Source organism: Ahaetulla prasina, chromosome 6 (genome assembly GCF_028640845.1).
Source record: "Ahaetulla prasina isolate Xishuangbanna chromosome 6, ASM2864084v1, whole genome shotgun sequence".
Lineage (NCBI taxonomy): Eukaryota > Metazoa > Chordata > Lepidosauria > Squamata > Colubridae > Ahaetulla > Ahaetulla prasina.
The window spans coordinates 40,619,698-40,626,851 of record NC_080544.1 but is presented as its reverse complement, the minus strand read 5'-3'; the positions used below and the strand labels follow the sequence as shown (position 1 = coordinate 40,626,851).

The 7,154-nt window shown below is 36.4% G+C and overlaps 1 protein-coding gene across 4 annotated transcripts in view; it reads left to right on the top strand.

Annotated features, from left to right (window-relative positions):
* Nucleotides 1–269: 269 nt before the first annotated feature.
* MGMT (O-6-methylguanine-DNA methyltransferase) overlaps nucleotides 270–7,154 on the top strand; it is a 248,464-nt gene continuing 241,579 nt past the window's right edge. For 2 of the 4 annotated variants that reach the window (XM_058188752.1, XM_058188748.1), the window contains exon 1: nucleotides 277–316. The gene's annotated coding sequence lies outside the window, so the exon portion shown is untranslated. Of the gene's footprint in view, nucleotides 317–862; nucleotides 1,004–6,443; nucleotides 6,488–7,154 lie in introns of those variants that run through there. The other 2 variants (XM_058188750.1, XM_058188751.1) reach the window with 2 other exon arrangements.

The following is a 7,154-nucleotide window of genomic DNA, read 5'->3' as shown; positions in this document are numbered from 1 at the left end:
TATGCAAAAAAAGGAGAGCCGTTATGAGATATCTTGTCACTTTTCCGCTACAAAAAGCTAAGAAGAAGAAAAAAAGCGGGAAAATCAGGCTAGAGTGGATGCGCGATGCGCTAAGGAAAGGGAGGACGGTGCGTAAGGCTCGACGGGAGTTGTAGTTTACCGTGTTAGGAAGGCGGTTTTGTGCTCTAAGCCTTCAACTACAAGGCCCACAAGGCAAAGGCTTCATTTGCAGTGTATTTTCCCCCCCCTCCTTCCTTTCCTCTCCCTCACGTCGTACTGCATCCGGCAGTTTTGCTTTTTCTTCAGGTCAGCTAGGGTAGGTTTGCGCGCGAAAGAGTCCCGGTTTGCGCGAACTTTTGCTGGCAAAAGAGACAAGTCTTAAATGTAGCTGGGGCTTTTGGAGCAGAGTCGCCGACGCTAAAACTGGCATGCGTTCTTCTGGCAGCCGCAGCTTCGCTGGTTCAGTTCCACACGATTTAAGATTAAAAAAAAGAAGGCTTGCCAGGAGATTCCAAAACGCAGGCAGGCAGGCAGGCAGTCTGTCCGTCCGTCCGTCTGTCCCTCCACCATCAAACTGTCTGTCTATATCTATCTATCTAGTCACTGTCTGTCCCTCCCCCCTCTGCAATCTATTCCAGGGGTGTCCAAACTTGGCAACTTTAAGACTTGTGGACTTCAACTCCCACAAAAAAGCTTTGCTGGCTGAGGAATATTGGGATTTGAAGTCCACAAGTCTTAAAGTTGCCAAGTTTAGACACCCCTGATCTATTCCTTCCTTCCTTCCTTCCATCCATCCATCTATCTAATCCACCTCTCTCTCTCTCTCTCTCTCTCTCCTATCTTACCTATTCTATCCATCCACCCACCTATCTTCCTACCTACCTACTCATTCAGAAAAGCTTTTTTATTTATTTATATTCCACCTTTTATTATTTTTATAAACAACTCAAGGCAGCGAAAATATCGAATAGGCTTCCTATTTTCCTCACAACAACCCTGTGAGGTGAGTTGGGCTGAGAGAGAGAGTGACTGCCACTTTTTCCCCTAGCCCGAATGCAAACCTACTTCCAAAGAATGGTGACAATCTGATACGTAATAATTAATCCCCGGTGTTAGAATGTGGGGATTGTTCCCTGGGTCTAAAAGAAAAACCTGGTTATGACTAGAATTGAGAAACAGGCCTCTTGGACTGTGTTTTTTCTGCAAGGGCGCCTGAAAGCTTATCTCACTTTTCACAAGTTAAAACGGCACTGAAAAAAGTTGACTTATGACCACATTTCACATTTATGACTGTTGCAGCATCCTCATGGTCACATGATTTACATTCAGATGCTTGACAACTGATTCACATTTATGACAATTGCAGTCATGTGGGGGTCGTGTGATCACCTTTTGCAACCTGACAAGCAGAGTCAATGGGGAAACCAAATTCACTTACAACTGTGTTACTAATTTAACAATTGCAGTAGTCACTTAAATGGGCAAGGAAAGTCGTAAAATGGGGCAAGACTCACTTAGCAAGATAACTTTTGGGCTCAATTGTGGTCATAAGTTAAGCACTACCTGTACTTTCTTAGGTAGGAAGCAGGTAAAGACAACCTGAAACATCTAGTGATCTAATGGTAGAACGGATGGAGCAAGAGACCAAGGCCTTTTTTAACCATTAAAAAAAACAACATTTGGAATATCCACTTGGGGTAACCGTTGCAGCCCTGGCTTCTTTCAGTATCTGCTTCCAATGTCTTGTCTTGCTCCCATTTGCATGCATATGAAGTGTTCCCAACATTTGTTGATGGTCCTGCTTCAAAATGTATCCGTGTTTTTCCTCAAGCTTCTGGGCTGAGGGTGGCTTGTCCATTCCCAAAGCAGAAGATTGAAATATTAAGGAAGTTGAAAACCAAAACCAAACTCACTGGATACACAGTAAGTGTAGTAATCCTGCCAAGAGGGAATTAAAAAAAACAACTAAAACAGCAAACAATCCACTATAGTTTCCTTCATCTTCTTAGCTTTTCCTGCCATGTTTAGATTGAGTGGTCGGAGTCTGGATCTTGAGAGAAGTGTGTAATAGTTTAGATTCTCTTACAGGTTTATTTTTACCGTTTACTTATAGTGTTGGGAAATGAAGGTGTTTCATTGGCTTGGTATCTATAGAAGAGTATATTTGGTGCTTTCCAAAGGGGTCTATACTTTCAAATTGACTTTATAATTGGAACAGCCAGGCATCCATGTGAGCATGTCTAAGTAGATAGAAAAAAAAAGATTGTGCATTAGTATTACATTTTTGCCACTCTTAGCTTCATTTCGACAAAGGTTTAGCTACCTTTCTTGTTTACCTGTAATAAAATTGTGGTAACTCAAACTTGGGTGATGAATGGAGCAGCATGGCTTACTTGCAGATGTGCTTCTTCATTCAGTATGTGAATGCCACCTATTGAGGGATTTAAAATTATATTTAATTATATATTTATTATAATTATATTTAATTATATGTCAATATTTTGTTTTTATTATATAAAACTAAATTTAAAGAAGTTTCAATTAAATGAGTTATAACCAAAAGATGTATAAGATGTCCACGGCTTTTAATTTCACTTCAGTTAATGAAAACATCAGTTTCCCCCAATTCATAAGAAATTCACCACTCCGCATAAAAAAATGCAGATGTGGCACACACAAGCACAATTGATTTAAATCAAGGTGATTTAAATAATTGATTTAAATTATGAGAACTCTTATTTTAGATCATTGATTAAAATCAATTTTCCAGTGATATTGCTTGACATATTTTTAAACAATTGTGCAAATGTGATTAAACACATTAATTTTCATAGTTCAGTAAGCATTTTGCAATATAGTTTGATTAGTTTGAACAGTTACTTTATGAATTAACTTGATTTTTATTATTTGTGAAATAGTGCATAATAATTATTTATTTGCTTAACTGTAAGAGCAATAACACAGCATATGAATTCTGAAACCATACATATCAAGGGTGCTTATGTTTAATTAAACATAATTTTAAATGAAAAATATTAATTTTTGCTGTTGGAAAACCTTCAGCATTGTTATCCAATTATGGTCTTTAAATTTGACTTCAAATACCTTTAGATTTTGATAGTCTCAGCATTATAGCAATTGCTGAAGTTTTGTTCTTTTTAAATACCTAGAGCTTTGGTTTTTTTTTTACTCAGACAACTTACCAGATAGATATACTTTTTGTGATTAACATATTAAAAGAAAGTCTATAAGGGCAACCTAACTTTCAGTGAAACTGCAAAGTATTTAAATGTTAGCCAGAGTTAACTGTGAGAGTAAGATAGATTTTATCCAAATTTGTCAAATTTATTATGGTGCGTAAGATCTGGGGCTATAATTATGGTGAATAAGGTTTGGGACTGTTAATGTTTCTAGAAATTTGAATATAGAAGAAAAAACTCCTGTTTTAAATATACATTTTCAAAAAACTCAAATTGTTCTAAGACATGATTTCTTCCTAAGGTCATGTAGTAGTTAGCTTGTATATACAACTGAAGCAAGCTATCTGGAAACCTCAACTCAATACCGTATGGGTGGGTTTTTCTCAAAATATGATATTGAGTTTTTAAATATAAAATTATGAAAATATACTAATCTAAAATAGAATTTAATATACAAAATGCATATTTCAGTAAAACTCTGCCTTTTACTCTTTGATGCTGCTTTGTTTTCTATCTGTCAGGAATGGCTTTGTTAGACTTCGTTTTTAACAAAAAAAGCCCTGAATTCTCTTTTTCTCAAGACCAAATCTTCAGAAAGATTTGGCAGGTTGGCAGGAACAGATCTACCAGTTTCCACAAAGTTGTTTATGAAACAATATAACTCACGAAGAAGTGATCTTTAAGTACTCAGCACAGGAATTCAAACGAAGTCTTGCTTTTTGTAGCTTTTAGAATACCTTCTGGAAATATTTCAGTATATGAATATTATTGCTTAATATATTTCATTTATCTGAAAGTATAATATTCCTTTTTATGGCTACACATACAGAGAGGGAGGGAGGGGGAGAGAGATCTTAAGATAAAGTCGCTAAACTAGCCTTTATTGGTATTTCCTGTCTTTAGCATTAATTATCACAGGTTTATCTCAAAAGATTGTAGCATAACTTTCCAAGTCATGCTGGAAAGAGAAATAGGAACAAAAAAAATAGCAAACTGGTAGCACTGGGATTTGAAACCCACTACAGACTGGGACAGAGAAAGTATTTCAGGGTCTCTAATAAAGTTTTAGGAAAAAGTACTGTTGTCAGTTCATAATACTTAATTATGAAATCTTAGTGTCAAAAGATTATTCTTTTTCCTATAAACTGCCTTTTCATTTAATTATGTCCTAAAAGATGTGTTAAAATTCATTTAAATAATAATATTAATAAACATTAATATGTAAATGGCCAGGCAATCAGGTACGATCCTGTTTAGTATTTACACATTACCTAATGAGTCAGTTGTTTAGGCTGTTAATGGATATTGGCTTGATATGACTTCAGGTTTTCAAAATAAAGCGTATATTTAAAGGTTTGGGTAAAATAGCTGTGCTTGGAAGCTGGCCTCAGCAACTTTTATCTACAGTCTGATCCATGACAAATTAATTACGCTACTTATGCAGCTATTGCACCATACTCTATAGGAAGCTATACTAGTTCTACAGTAACTTGTGTTACTGTGGCTACTTTATCTCCTGATAAGTCCGTAATTAACTTGTCACTACTGTTTAATGCTTACGGTATGTAGAGAATCAGTTAATGGCATCACTAAAGCGGTAGTAGCCTGAAGGAGAAGTTCATGCCCACTGGGAAGGCTATCAGGGATTGCTTAAACACAAAGCACCAGGGCCTGACTGGAAAGGTATTAGGATAACAAGTTACAAATGCTACTGATGCAAATATAGTTAGTCTCTGATGGCACTCTTGATTTGGGATCAGACTAATTTCTATGAGAAAAAAAAGGTAAGTCGTGTTTTTAGTTGTTGATAGCAAATTTCTACCCTTTTCCTGGAAAATTTATGGCATTCAATGGGGCTTGCGTATGTGTATATAAGTACAGGCTTCTGTTACAGAGTACTTTATTTATCTTACTGTATGTATTATAATGTTAAAAATGTTGCTTTCTTTGAAGACTATATGACTATTCCTTATACTGCCCTGGAGACCACTAACATAAAAGATGGCATCCTAATGCATGTGTTGAATGTTAAAAACTCAGGTTATATAGCAGGGGTTTTTCTTAATTCTAAATTCAAACAGAGTTGAATCATAGTCTCATGGGAACAAAATGCAGTTCTTTTCTGCATCATCAGCCATAGTGAGCCATGATGCAGCTATTTTATGGTAAATTTCAGAGTATTTTGACAAAGAAAGCATTACCCATTCATAAAGACAAATTTGCATATTTAAAGAAACCCATGAAATGAGCTAAATCTTAAGTATATGATATGTGCACAGTCTAAACTGTATATATGTCAGTGTATTATATATTTAAAGATTTCCCACGTTAGAAAAATTTCCTGTTTACAGCACTTGTAGAGTCAGCAAACTATCCAATGCAGTCTGCATTGCCCGTTCCCAGAAGTCGAGGGGTGAAACTGAATGCACGTTCTACCAATAGCACAACTCGTAAAAGCAAGCACTTGTTAAATCTATTTGTTTTTATTATAGACATCGATCTGCCAGTCGCAATAATGCATTTATGGACATTTTTCTGCAAGCACAGCGCTGGTGGCAGTTTTTACTGACAAATTGAGTCATATGGACAGTAGTTCAAAATAAGCTTACTTTATTGACAGATTGTGCAATTCTGTAGTTCACTGTATTCTTAAGAAAGCTGGAGTGGCAAAAAGGAAGCTATCGGTAATGTAAGACAATTGGCCTAATTTCTGAAGTGCATATTAGAAAGGTAGCTTCATTTTTACATGTGTTTTACAAAACAAGCATGCATGTTTTAGGAAGGGCCTGGCAAACCTGAAACTGTCATGGTAATAGCCATTGTTTTGGCTAACATATATGAGTTTACTTCTTCCCATGTAATTTAGACTGGGGCTACAGTCAAGTTAGATTAAAGCATTCTATATTTATGCATTGTGAAATACTTTTTAAAAAATGAGTTCTGATTTAATTGAATGTACTGTTTCTCCCACTCTCACCAATCACTCATAATTTTTGAGGGGAACAACTTTTACTTTGTGCTTTCTACCAGTTTTATGTTACCTGCCTCTACCCCCCAAGGGGCTCAGTATTTATATCAAGTCAACTAGTATATATGTTAATTTTCTGTCAGATTTCATAGAACCTATTAGAACCATGACCCTGTTTTTGGAGAGTAACAGCTTAGTTCTGCACTGCAAGCAAGAAGTTATAGTCCCAAGATACACATTCTAGGACTTGTCTTATGTTCTTTTTGAATCAACAGAAATGTGACGGATCCTTCCTGGTCTTGTAAGCAGAAAATATCTGGTAAGTATTTATGTAACATTTTGGTCTGGTCTAAGAATATTTGATTCTTGCCTTGAAAGATTTAATTGTACTGTTCGGCACCGAATCTGTGTGGAACAGGTAGTAACAGGAAGTGAAGCTATCTGGCACAGGATGGTAGCATATGAGATGAATAACTGTCCTACTTCCTATACACTTAAAGCTCCTAATGCCTTCAGAACAACACCTGCATTATTAGATTAACAACATCTGTTGATGTGTTATTTGTGAACCTTCAGTATTTCTGCAAATGTGACCCAATATGTGATATTGTCTCCACACAAGGCCTAAAAATAGGTAATGGGACTTCAATTAAAGAAATGAGTCAAAATGATTATACTTATTGATTTATTCATTATTTATTGAGGAAAGTGATCCAAAGTTACATATTTGTGAGTCCAAGATCCTATTGATGTTGCTAAAAGGAATAGCTTTCATATTTCTAAGGCAAAGTTCCCAAATGTTTTTGGTGTTGCAGATCGGCGGGGGAGAGGGGATAGTTCTGCCTGAGCAACAGGGAAGCGTGTGGCTGCTCCATTTTTGCAAACAGTGGGTATGAATGCCCATAACATGCAAATGGAGTGTATGCATATGCACTCTCCCGCTGCTTGCGCAAGTGGGTATACACATGTGCGCACGTTCGCCCGCT